The sequence below is a fragment of the Leuciscus leuciscus genome (assembly GCF_965113295.1).
Source record: "Leuciscus leuciscus genome assembly, chromosome: 5".
In the NCBI taxonomy this organism is placed as follows: Eukaryota; Metazoa; Chordata; class Actinopteri; order Cypriniformes; family Leuciscidae; genus Leuciscus; species Leuciscus leuciscus.
The window spans coordinates 10,367,560-10,381,528 of NC_138729.1; the positions used below are offsets into that span (position 1 = coordinate 10,367,560).

Sequence of the window (13,969 nt, forward strand, 5' to 3'; positions counted from 1 at the left end):
ACAGATCAAACAGTGCTGACGTGGAAACCTGGAAGAAACATTGTGACATGAATGAACTATACAGTGTCCACAGATCAGCAACATTCACCATGGATTTACTCTAGTAACACTAACTGCAACTTTGGAAGTTTGGCAGGAATAGTAGGCTATAATGCTTTCAAGTAACGTTATGTCGGATTTATTTCGACATTATGAATAACATTGCTGCCCTCAAATGTTAATCTGAACTAAAATAAACATTTGTTTATAAGCACAAAATATTACTTTTTTTTTTTACATGTTTTGTTTTATATGCTACTAAGAAGAGTCAATTATAGCTCCATCATTGCTCAAAGAAAAAAATATCATACTTTATAATGTTAGTTTTAAATAAATAATAAAAAAAAAAAAATCAAGGAAATTTCTCTGCCATTTCTTTCTTTTTGCTGTATCGAAAACGTACCGAACCGTGACACAAGTGTATCGTATTGAACCGAATCGTGAATTTTGTGAACCATTACACCCCTACACTGTTTATTTTCTGGCCTCGAGTTGGACAATAAAGTTGAAATTTAATTTCAAATGGTTCTCAAGCAGAGAGAAGAGAAACATTTCTCATTCAAAGCACTGACAGCAGTGATTTATGTTTTCTTTTTCAATGTTTGAAAATGCCATATCCAATACCCTGTACCATTCAATTTTATTTTATTTAATGACATTTATATCAAAGATACAGTGATAATACACACATAGCAGCCAATAAAATCTGTTGTTCAATATCTGACTGCTTGTATTGCCTCATGACTGATGAAAACTTTGCCTTGTTGTGTGCAGTAGAATTTTGATGCATCGCAATGCATCGTAGAATCGAATTGAATCGAATCGTTACCTGGTGAATCGTAATCGAATCGAATTGTGAGGGCAGTGCCAATGCACACCCCTAGTAATTACTGACAGAATTTTCATTTTTGGGTGAACTAACCCTTTAAGGGGGCAGGAGATCAGTATAGTGGTGAAATAGGTATGGATTTTGATTTGAAGTTTTCACTGGCTCCAACATTAGAGGAATTTTATCGGTGTAGAAAAAGAGACCTGTTGTTAATAGCTGACTTCTATAATATGTCCGTTTCTAGAGCGGCGAGAAAACAAGAGATTAAAGACAAGTTGCATATGGACTAGATGGATTTCAGAAAAATGGTCTTCTATAAGAAGTGAGGAGCATTTATGGGTAAAAGTCGGGAACCGGCCTACCTTACATATTTCAAGGGTGCTGAGTCCCAAAAAAATGGTACCCAAGCGAAATTGTGAGTTTTTTACCTTCTAATTTGCATATCAAAATGGCCGCCAAATTGCCTATCTTGCTCAGTTGTTGGACCATTTTCCCCTCGTTTTTTTGTAAGTAGGCAATCAAGATGAGGAAATTAAGCTTCTAGATCGATAGTCAAGGGTCAGAGCAAATATATAATGGATAAATACCAACTTTTAAGGTGAAATTAAGCATTATTTGTGTCATTTTTTAAGGCCGACATACATATTCAATCAATATCACTCTTAAATGTTCCCAGTGTATGATATGTGATGTATTCCATATTACATAATAACTAAGAAAAACACCATTGCAAGTTGTCTGAGATTTCATTTTTTTATGCAAATTAAGCATTTGTTCTCTAAATTCTAAGACGGGAAAAACCCAGGTGAATAGGGAACAATATTCAAAAAGAGACCACCATGAAACTTCCCAAGTTGAATATTTAGATCAGGACATAGCACAGTCAGTACCATCTCTGAGGACCCTTTGCCTGAGGTGAATGTAACAGCAAAGAGGATCATAACAGTTTCACACGCTTTGGTAAATTTCCTGTTTTTTTTTTTTTTTTAGACAAACAATGTCAATATTCCTTAGTTATTGATTGAACTTGTTACCCTATTTATCCAAAATTATACTTTTTCAACCATAGTGGGTCAAAATTTAGGGCCATATGATTTCTGCGATCACGGAATCTAGTTTTAACGCGGAATTTCGCAGAATTGTACATATTTGGAATGGAGTACCGGTACTCACTAACGTTTATAGGCTCGACTGCTTTCAGACGCTTCCGTGTCTCTGAATGGCGCATATGCGCGGCCTGTTTCATTTACCTCACACACACACACACACACACACACACACACACACACACACACACACACACACACACACACACACACACACACACACACACACACACACACACACACACACACACACACACACACACACATGTAGTGTTTTCATTTTTTATGGGGACTTTCCATAGACATAATGATTTTTATACTGTACAAACTGTATGTTCTATTCCCTTACACTAACCCTACCCCTAAACCTACCCATCACAGAAAACTTTCTGCAATTTCACATTTTCGAAAAAACATCACTTTTTTGATTTATAAGACGTTTTCCTCATGGGGACCAAAAAATGTCCCCACACGAACAAGGATTTCGGATATTGCCATCCTTGTGGGGACATTTTGTCCCCACAACGTGATGATTACCAACTCACACATACACACACACACACACACACACACACACACACACACACACACACACACACACACACACACACACACACACACACACACACACACACACACACACACACACACACACACCAGGGTTATAATCGTTAACGAAAACTAACGAAAAAACGAAAACTAGGTGGGAAAAAACATTGTCGTTAACTGAAATAAAAATAAAAACGAGGCATTACAAAAAAACGATAACTAACTAAGTAAGGGATAATGTATAGATAGGCGGTCGTTATAGCGAATAACAAGCCCGACAGGCTGAACGGGACCCCGACGCGAAGCGGAGACACTCGGTACCAAATGTGAGGTACCAAGTGTCACCCCAAGTACTGGGATGTGTAGGCTCACTGGCTTTAGATGGTGGAGGTGGAAAAGACCGTTACCAGAGCTCAATTGTTCCAAAAATAGAATAAAGTTTATTTATATTTTAACTCAGAAATCAAGAAAACAAAATAATCAAAAATAAATCAAAATAGCACAATGCTTCTAGCCTTCAATGATAGTACAGCAAACACTTTGTACATAGCCTCACAGCAAGCTAGTACTCACCCTCACTCTTCCGTAATACAAAATGAGGCCCTCTTAAGTAGGCCAAAGCATTAGGCCAAATTGGCCCATTCAGGGCTAATTGGACCATACCAACATTCAGGGTATTATCTTTAGCCTAAGGCCATAAATAAGCTATAAACTAAGAAAGTTTAAGAAAATAAACATTACATAAAAACGTAATATTATCATCATATCACAAACTACATATACAACATTTACACCACCTATTCACACCACACGTAAAGATACAAGACATTACTACAAACAAACACCCCTGTGAACAATGCTCCAGGTTAGCCCGCACCAGCGAGAGAAGGGAACTTCTATGATCGGCAGTGGCTGAAGGGGGTAAGGGCTAGTTTTCCTCTTGCTGGTGATCTGGCACTCGGGACAGGATTTACAGTATTGCTGCACCTCACTATAAAGCCCTGGCCAATAGAACCTGGCTGCCTTGGTGTTGCTCAAGTGACCTGCCCAAGGGATGGTATGCCCCATGGCTAACACCCTTTCCCTCAACTGCTTAGGGACCACCAGCTGCTCTGCCCTGCCCTCTCCTGGCTCATGGTAAAGCAATCCCTCCTTCACTACGTAGCCCTCTCCCGACAGTGAAGTAGGCATCCCAGTGGACATACCATCTATGTGTGTGACTCTGTCATACACTTTCTGCAAAGTGGGGTCCTCTCTCTGCAGCTGCTCAAAATTATCTGGGACCTCACCCCAATAATCCATTGGCTGGGTGAGTTGTAGCTTTTCATTTCTCTCCATGGTGCCCACTAGCCTAGCCTGCCTCCGCTGTCTCTGGTCTTCCTGCACCTTGTTTCGGCAGCAGGGGTATTCTCCCCCTCTGAAAAAGGTAACTCTGACAGTCTATTTGACTCAGTCGACTCATCGGTCTCCTCTTTCTCAGGGTCCTGTGCTTGGCTCTGGGATCGAGTAATGACCATATTCACTGGTCTGCTGGACTGCACTAATTCTGGTAGCACAATGATGTCCTGGCCTATTACAACAGGATGGCTCAGCATCTCCACCACACCAACCATCATCTGGTATGTCTGGCCTCTAATATATATGCATACTTCGGCTGTCGGATACTCATGTTCATCCCCATTGACACACAGAACCTTCAGCTTCCTACCCTGCACAAAGTCCCTCTTCTCCACTAGGTGGGGCTGCACAAGGGCAATAGCATCTTTCCCATTTACTAGGACCGGCATTGTCTGTAGCCTTCCCTTAAAACCTATATCGCCCTCTTCTGGACGGGGAATACAGCTATGGCTGGAGTGCTTGGGCTTCCTGTTCGGGCATTCAGGCTTTATATGTCCTTCCTGACCACAAAAATAGCATACCACCGGATCTCCGGTTCTTGTGCTCCTTCACCCAGACTCGAATGTCCAGTGTCAGAGTGCGGAGGTACTGTTCCATGATGAGCATCTCGGCGATCTCTTCAACCGACTTATTTGCCGGCCTAATCCATTTCTGAAATAAATCCCTGAGGCGGGTGTACAGCTCACGGGGGTCTCTCCTGGCCTGACATCCGGTTCACGGAACCTCCTCCGGTACACCTCCTCGTTGATTTCATACGTGTGCAGTATTGCTTCCTTCACCCTGTCGTACTCCATTGACTGGTCCATACCCATGGCCACATAGGCGCTGCGGGCTTTCCCAGTGAGGTATGGCACCAGAAACACTGCCCAGTCCTCTCTGGGCCAGCGGTAAGCTGTGGCCAGCCGCTCGAACGTGGTGAGGTACTGTTCGATGTCGTCCCCCTCCTCGAACCTTGGTATGGGCGATCTGGCCCAGGCCGCTGGAGCTGCTGGGGCTGGTGCTACCGGCGCCGCTGGTACTGGTGCTGCCGGCTGAACTTGCGCTCCTGGTTGAGGCCTTGGTGGAGCTGTAGGCGGATGCCTCCTCTCTGTGTCCACATCATCCCTCAACTGGTTCAGCTGCATCTGCACACTCCTCCAACGCTGCTCCTGCTTAAACGCCTCCCTCTCATGTTTCTGCAGAGTCTTCTCAAGGAGCGGACGCAGGGTTGCTAGATCAGTCCCCTCTGTCTGGTCTCCGCCCAATGCTTGGGCCCCAGCATCGCCATTTGGGAGTTCATCTGTCTCCTTCTCAACCTCCTTCGGGTCACCTTTGGCTAGCCGCCGGTATGCCATTCTCCCCTGGGCCATTCTTCCTCCTCTATTAGCCAGTGTCGGTCAGTGTACCATCCCACCGCTGCCACCAAATGTGACAAAGAAACGGAGGTTAGGTCATCGAAAGCAACAACCAACCTGACTCATCTGAGAGCCACACACGAAGAGGCAGATACCCGATTGGTATTACATGCAGTGCACTGCCAGTCAGACACAGTAGTTGTGTCATCTAGAGACACTGATGTGCTTGTGATTCTGGTTTCCCATTTCCCGCACGTAGCATGTAAAAAACTCTGGCTGTTGTCTGGTACCACAAGGAAGCCACAATATATACCCATTGATGCTGTTTTTAACAAACTGCCAAAGGATTCAGCACCAAGCCTTGTAGCATTCCATGCACTAACTGGTTGTGATACCACATCATACATTGCAAGTCACACCAAAAGTACATCGTGGAAAGTCTGGAAAATGCACCATCAATTGCTCAGCAACCTCGGAATTGGTGATCTCAAGTATACCAAGGCAAGGGGTAACCAAAGAACTTGGAAAAGGACTGCAGAAAGAAATACTAATCAAAATGAAATTCCAAAGACAAATGGCACACAAGCAAACTAGAAAGGTATAAAAACAATTTACCAAAAACAATTTACAGAGGGAGTGAACTACAGAACTAAAAATCTAACAAAAAAAAAAAGCAAAGCAATTAAGCTACAAACATGAAAGAAAATATACAGAAACAAGATGTGATCTGTAGATCTGTTCAAGGGAAGTTTCATAGTGTTTTTTTCCCTATTCACCTGGGTTTTTCCCGTCTTAGAATTTAGAGAACAAATGCTTAATTTGCATAAAAAAATGAAATCTCAGACAACTTGCAATGGTGTTTTTCTTAGTTATTATGTAATATGGATACATCACATATCATATATACACTGGGAACATTTAAGAGTGATATTGATTGAATATGTATGTCGGCCTTAAAAAATGACACAAATAATGCTTAATTTCACCTTAAAAGTTGGTATTTTGCATACATATATATACATAAAAAAGGCAGTGAGCCTCCATTATATCTTTGCTCTGACCCTTGACTATCGATCTAGAAACTTAATTTCCTCATCTTGATTGCCTACTTACAAAAAAACTAGGGGAAAATAGTCCAACAACTGAGCAAGATAGGCAATTTGGCGGCCATTTTGATATGCAAATTAGAAGATCAAAAACTCACAATTTCGCTTGGGTACCAGTTTTTTGGGATTCAGCACCCTTGAAATATGTAAAGTAGGCCGGTTCCCGACTTGTACCCATAAATGCTCCTCACTTTCACTTTTTGGGTACATCCCATCTAGACTAATAGTCAGTTACTGGAAGCAGCTGTTTTTTCAGAACAGACGCATGAAAGGGGTGGATATATGGAGTTGGCTGTGGAGGCGATTCAGCTGGTTCGGATAACGAGGTATCCTATTCTGATCCTAAAGTCACGATTCAATTAAAATAACTTGATATTGCCTTAAAAAAATCAGAACATGAGACTCAGTTCTTGTGGATTAAAGCTCTTGAAATTGAATTAGATTGCGATATAAAACTCTGTAGACTAGAAGTTGAGCTTCAAACATTACACAATCGACCCAGTCCTTCACCTCGTTCTAGACTGCCATAGTCAGGCCACATGGATTCTGTTTTTGATGTAAGTATGTAAAATTGGTACCACAGTTCTGTGAAGCTGAGGTTGATTCATATTTCATGTAGTGATTCATATACTACATTTAAGCGTGTGGCAGTTAAATTTAATTGGCCAAAAAACATGTGGGTGTTCATTTTCCAATGTAATTTGTCAGGAAAAGCTCAAGAGGTTTGTTCTGCATTGCCTGCATTGCCTTGACTATGATGTTGTTAATGTGGCCATACTAAGAGCTTACGAGTTGGTGCCAGAAGCCTACCGTCAGAAATTCAGGGGGCATTCAAAACCAGCCAAACAAACCTTTGTAGAGTTCGCTAGAGAAAAAAAGGTTATCTTTGATAAGTGGTGCGCTGCTAGTAGGATTGAGACTTTTGACCAACTTCAGGAGTTTATCCTATTAGAGGACTTTAAAACTTGTATAGTGGAAAACATTGTGATGCATATAAATGAACAAAAGGTAACAACACTCGCAGAGGCAGCTATAATCGCTAATGAATTCGTTCTTATGCACAGAACTACTTTTCCTTCTGTATGTCAGGCCAAAATTCCTTCGGTGGTAGTGAATGACTCGTGCAGAGAAACGAATAGAGTATTCCGTTCGTCGAAGTCGGATATTTCTCGTAAGCCTATTGCAAAAGGTTCAGATGAACGGCAAGCTTGCTTTTACTGCTTGAATTCCAATAATCTGATTTCAGAATGTAAAGCCTGGAAACAAAAATATGCTTGGGCAAATGTGGCATTTGCACATTCTGTGACAGTTTCAGATAGCTCACATCCATTTTCAGAGATGGATGTTTATGAACCGTTTCTTATTAATGGGTTTGTTTCTCTGCCGGATAGTGATGAGAAAAAGCCTGTCCTCATGCTCCGAGACACCGGTGCAGCTCAATCATTTATTCTTGAGAATATGTTGCCATTTTCTGATCATTCCTACTGATGTACTAATTCGAGGTATGGAGTTAGGCTATGTTAATGTGCCCCTGCATAATGTTCACTTGTCCGCTGATTTGGTTTCAGGACTGGTTAAACTCTGTGTTCGTGAACTGTTACCAGTCGATCTGATGAAGTCTAATCATTGGGAATGACATAGCAGGTGGCAAAGTTTTTCCTTTTCCGGTCATGTCAACTAACCCTGCGCTGGGTGATCAGGCAGCATTATCAGATACATTTCCTGCTGTTTTCCCCGCATATGTAGTAACTCGAGTAAAGGCTAAGAAAAATGAGGATGTAATGGATTTATCTAATCTGTTTCAAGTCTCCTCTGATTCAGTACAGTGTGAGCTGTCAGTCAAACCTGACCTAAACCAAAATTTGTTCAGAAAATTGAGTCCAAGAAATTTCCTGACCTGAATGACATTCCTTTTTTTGTAGGGAAACAACAGTTAGCTGCTGCTCAGAGATCTGATCCATATCTGAATAGCTGCAGAGAAGTTGCTGTTAATTTGAGTATGGTTCCAGAAACTGGTGTGTCTTATTTATGGGATGATGACGTGCTGATGCGCAGATGGAAACCTTCATTGGCAGATGAGGCGGACTGGAATGCTCTTTCTCAAATTGTTCTACCTTTAAGTTACCAAGTTTTAAAACTTGCACATGAGTATCTTATTTCGGGACATCTTGGCATAACTAAGACATACAAAAGTATCACTAAAGACTTTTTTGGCCTGGATTAAAATCCAGTGTATCTCAGTTTTGCCACTCATATCATGCTTGTCAGGTAGCTGGGAAACCCAACCAGGTAGTTCCTTCAGTGCCTTTGCAGCCTATCCCTGTTGTTATTATTGAACCTTTTGAGCGTCTAATAAGAGCAACTGTATTGGGCCATTGCCTAGGTCTAAGTCTGGCCATCAATACGTTTTAACAATTATGTGTGCGGCTACCAGATATGCTGATGCTATTCCACTGCGATCGCTAAAAACAAATGTAATGGTGAAGGAATTAGTCAAGTTTTGCTCTATTATTTTCATTCAGACTGACCGGGGGACTAATTTTACTTCCAAAATGTTCAAGCAAGTAATAAAAGAGTTAGATGTTTGTCATCTGCATACCATCCTGAGTCGCAGGGGCGCTTGAACGCTTTCATCAAACTCTAAAAACCATGCTCAGAATGTACTGTGTGGAGACTGAGAAGGATTGGGTCGAAGGTCTGCCTCTCAATGTTTGCAGTGAGAGACCGTTCAGGAGTCAACGGGTTTTAGTTCAACGGAATTAGTATTTGGTCATACTGTTTGCGGCCCACTAAAATTGCTTAAAGAGCAATTACTATCTAAACAATCATCGCCCACATCTGTTCTTGAGAATGTGAGTTCATTCAGTGAGAGACTTCATTTAGCCTGTGAAACTGGAAAAAATTTATCTGGCATCTGTGCAGTCAAAAATGAAAGCACACTTTGATAAAAAGAGTGTAGCACACCATTTTGAAGTTGGTGATGTTCTTGTCTTACTATCGGTGCCTGGGTCAGCTTTACATGCCAAATTCTCTGGTCCTTCCACTGTTAATAAAAAAACTGTGTGACACTGACTACGTAATTCACACCCCTGTTCGTAGGCGAAAGACTCGAGTCTGCCATATCAATATGATGAAGCCTTATATTGTAAAGCATGGAGGTAAAGCTAGTGACTAAAGTTTTACCCTGCTGTTCTACCCTCTCCTTACAGTCCTGAAGATGATGGATTGTCTGGGTGTAATGCTAAGCCTTCGTGTGGATGCTTGCAGAACTCTTCCATACTGTCATAGAAACAACGTAGTGAAGTGGATAAACTGATCAGAAAATACCCAACTCTACTCATATTGGAGTTAATCCTGCTAAATGAGAGTTTATGAGGGCTGAAATTGAGTATTTGCTCCAAAATGGTTTTGCAACACCAAGTGAAAGTTCACCTTGCTTATTAGTCCCAAACCCAGATTCAACTTTTCGCTTTTGTACAGACTATCAAAAAGTAAATTGCATCTCTAAGCCGGACTATTTTCCCTTGCCCTGTTTAGAAGACTGTGTAGACAGAGTCGGATCAGTTAAGTATGTGACTAAGCTTGATCTTTTGAAAGGTTCCTGGCAAGTTCCTTTAACACCACGAGCTTCAGAAATTTCTGCCTTTGTAACGGCAGATCATTTTTTGCAGTACTCCGTTCTCACCTTTGGGATGTGAAATGCACCGGCGACATTCTAGAGATTGATGCATAAAGGACTGGCTAACATTACAAATTGTGCAGCATATTTCGATGACATAGTTATCTATTCAAGAACAAGAACATCTAAAGTCCCTTAAGTGTGTTTTCCAATGCCTGGAAAAGGCTTCACTTACTTTGAACTTGACCAAATGTGAATTCACAAAAGCAGTTGTAACCTATCTTGGGAAAAAGGTTGGTCAGGGACAAGTGCGACCAATTGAAGCTAAAATTACTGCCATGTTAGAGCTCCCCACTCCTACAAACAAACATCAGTTACGCCGGTTCCTGGGAATGATCGGTTATTACAGAGGGTTCTGTAGAAATTTTGATCTCCCCTGACAGATCTACTCAGTGCTTCTAAGAGTTTTGTGTGGACTCCAGAGTGTGAGTGTGCATTTCTAGCAGCTAAAGATATTCTTTGTAACGCCCCAGTTCTCTCTGCACCAAATTTCGATCTATCTTTTAAGTTACAGGTGGATGCCAGTGCTGCTGGGGCCGGAGCGGTGCTGATGCAGGAGGATGCTGGAGGTGTGGAACATCCTGTATCCTACTACTCAAAAATAAATAAATCAAAGTGTCAGCTTCATTATGATACCATCAAGAAGGAGGCTTTAGCTTTAATGTTAGCTTCACAACACTTTCAGGTTTATGTGGGTGGTAGCAGCACTCCTGTAATTGTGTATACTGACCACAGTGTATTTTGTATTGTGTATTTTTGTCCAGGATGTACAACGCTAACCAATGATGAGCTGGTCTTTTAATAATCCAGGAATACAACCTAGATATTCAACATCAAAAAGACTCTGAGAATGTGGTAGCGGATGCCTTATCTAGAGTCTATAGTCTGTCTGCCTTGCTGCTGGTTTGCGTTTGTATGCTCTGTATAGTTTTCTGCTTTAAATCTCTATTTACTATCATTCCTTGTTGTTTATAATGCTAAATATAACTTACTCAGGCAATATTAGACAATATTTAATATATGATGATATCACATTAATCTGACATCGCTAGCTTTTATCTAAATCGTTATCGCTAGCACAACACACAATAGGATCCCGCTAGCCTGTTAACCTGCCATCTGTGCTTGCCGTGTCGTGTGCGCTTGCACCTTTTACGAGTCCATCAAACAACTGTGGTGAGTAGGATCCGTCAACAAATACGGTGAGTAACGTCTTCTCTTGTTATAGTCACTTGCACTTCATGTCACATGTATAGAATAGCATTCTCTGTCAGCGGTGAGGACTACACATGTGATAAATGTAGGGAGATAGTCAGGCTGACGGAGAAGATTTCAGAACTAGAGACACTCATCCAAACTTTAATCGAGGATAGTAAGAATGCAAGGGCTTTAGACTCTGCTTTGGATGCGACTATAGTGAACTCTGTACATTGTTTGGTTCCAGCTGTAGAGCCCGTGCATCAGGGCAACTGGGTGACCGTAAGACTCTGAAGTCGTGGGACAAAACACTGCTCTTCCATTCCGATTACCACGGCAAATAGATTCTCCCCACTCAGTGAAACACCCACTGTGAATCCTGTGGAATGTGCCCTAGTTATTGGCGATTCTATTACACGGAATGTGAACATAGAGACACCAGCCACCATAGTAACATGTTTGCCGGGAGTCAGAGTGCCTGACATCAAAGCAATTTAAAAGTGCTGGCTATGCTAATCGTAAATTCTCTAAGATTATTATATTATTCACGTCGGCACTAATGATGTTCGACTTCGCCAGTCGGAGAGCACTAAAATTAACGTTAAAGAGGTGTGTGAACTCGCAAGTACAATGTCAGGCACTGTAATTTGCACTTGCTCCCTTTCCTGTTCATCGGAGTGATGAGATACTTAGATTGTCCTCACTCAATGGCTGGCTGTCTAAGTGGTGTCCGCAGAATAATATAGGGTTCATAGACCATTGGAAACGTTTTTTGGGTGGACCTGACCTGTTGAAAAGAGATGGTATTCATCCCTCCTGGGATGGTGCCGCTCTTCTCTCTAGTAATATGGCACATAGTCTTAAAGCTCAAACATGAATTGGGGCTCAGGTCAGGAAGCAGACAGACTGGCTAAACCAACCATCTGCTAGCTGTCTCACGTCAATGAGGTCAGATAAATCCCATCGCATAGAGACCTCTTTCACCTAGATATCGTCATAGAGACTGTCTGTTCCCCGAATTAGGAAATACAAAAAATTGCATAATTTAAAGGTACAAATTTTATCGATGTTCAACAAATAAAAAATAGATATAATACAGATGAACAAATGATAAAGCTCGGGTTGCTGAATATTCGATCCCTTACATCAAAAGCACTTATTGTTAATGATATGATTACAGATTATAACCTAGACATGTTGTGTCTGACAGAAACGTGGCTAAAACCAGACAATTACATTACTTTAAATGAGTCCACCAAAACGAGACGAGACGAAATGTTATAATGTTATTTGGTCCCGTTTAGTCGTGTTATTATTATTATTTTGCACTGCGCAGACGCAGGCCACGTCACTTCCTCAAGCCCCATTCGCTGCATTATTCTGACACAAAGAAAGGGACTGATGGCCGGCCAGCCGGGGTTCGTCTTTGGGAGAAAAAGAAGAAACGACATTTGGAAAAACTTTCATTACATAGAAGTGGAAAAGAAAACGGAATGTGTTGTGGAAAAAGATGGGGAGAAATGCGGCCACAAAATCACAGGAAAAAACACCACGAACCTTAAGAGACAAGTGTGTGTACTTCTAACATGTTTGGTTGGTAAAATAAAAATGTTGTAAATTCAAATCAAAGCGTCTTCTGTGTCTGGAATGGATGTATTCTTGAGTCTATAAGGTAACAATAATATAATAAGATAACCTTAAAATGGGTTTGGCTAAAAGCACATTTTGGTTTCGTCTATACTAGGTACTTATACTAGCCTGGTTAAAACCAGACCATTCTCAGTAGTAACTGAGTTATGGTCTGGCAAATCTTCATTAATAACTCATTTCCAAAGGGGCGTCACCAACGGACGTCGCTCAAATGCCTCTGGGCACAAGTGGATAGACCTAAAGCCATATGCTGCGTCCCAATTCGCCTAAGTTACACTACGCCATAAAAGTATGTACTCTTTTTGTGAAGAAAAGGTATTTACTTTTGAATGTGTAGCATGGAGAGAAATGTAGTAGCACGTTCATCTGCCAGTGGGTCTTTCATGGAGACTGTCCTCATGTGTTTGCAATTTTAATATGCATTAAAAGTTGCTGCACTTCACCAACGGATGTCGCTCAAATGCCTCTGGGCGCAATTGGATAGACCTAAAACCAATCAGAGCGATCGTCATCGTGTAAAGCCCGCCCCAACGTTTCTGATTGGTGCCGCGATTTCGAGGGATTAGAAATGGGCTTGAATGAGCTCTTTGCCAGACTATAAGCTTTCCTGTAGCTCAGTGGTAAGAGCATTGCGTTAACAACGCAAGGTTGTGGGTTCGATCCCAGGGGATTGCACATACCTATGTATAAATGCATAGGATAATGCAATGTAAGTCGCTTTGGATAAAAGCGTCTGCCAAATGCATAAATGTAAATGTACTTGCAGAGCAAATCTAAATTTGCCGGAAGTTGTCTGGGTTTTCCCAGGCTATACTTATACTATATTGACTGGTTTAAATAGAATTGCATTACTAAAAAGAGACTAAAACACAATTTTAGAATAAATGTCATCAGCTTTCGGTGACTAAAACTAGACCAAAATGTCACCAGTTTCCGTCGACTAAAACTAGATGAAAAAAAGTCATGGATAATTCTGTCTAAAATAAGACTAAAATGCTCAGACTTTTACTCGACTGAAACTTACTTGACTAGACTACAAAGAGTATGAACGTGACTAAAACTAATAAAAACTAAAATGACAG

The 13,969-nt window shown here is 41.3% G+C and overlaps 1 long non-coding RNA gene across 1 annotated transcript in view; it reads right to left on the bottom strand.

The window, feature by feature from the left end:
- Nucleotides 1–386: 386 nt before the first annotated feature.
- The window catches only part of LOC309499101, a 261,724-nt gene continuing 248,141 nt past the window's right edge, over nt 387–13,969 (bottom strand). The window contains exon 2 of the long non-coding RNA XR_014206150.1: nt 387–919. This is a non-coding gene — a long non-coding RNA (uncharacterized lncRNA). The remainder of the gene's footprint in view (nt 920–13,969) is intronic.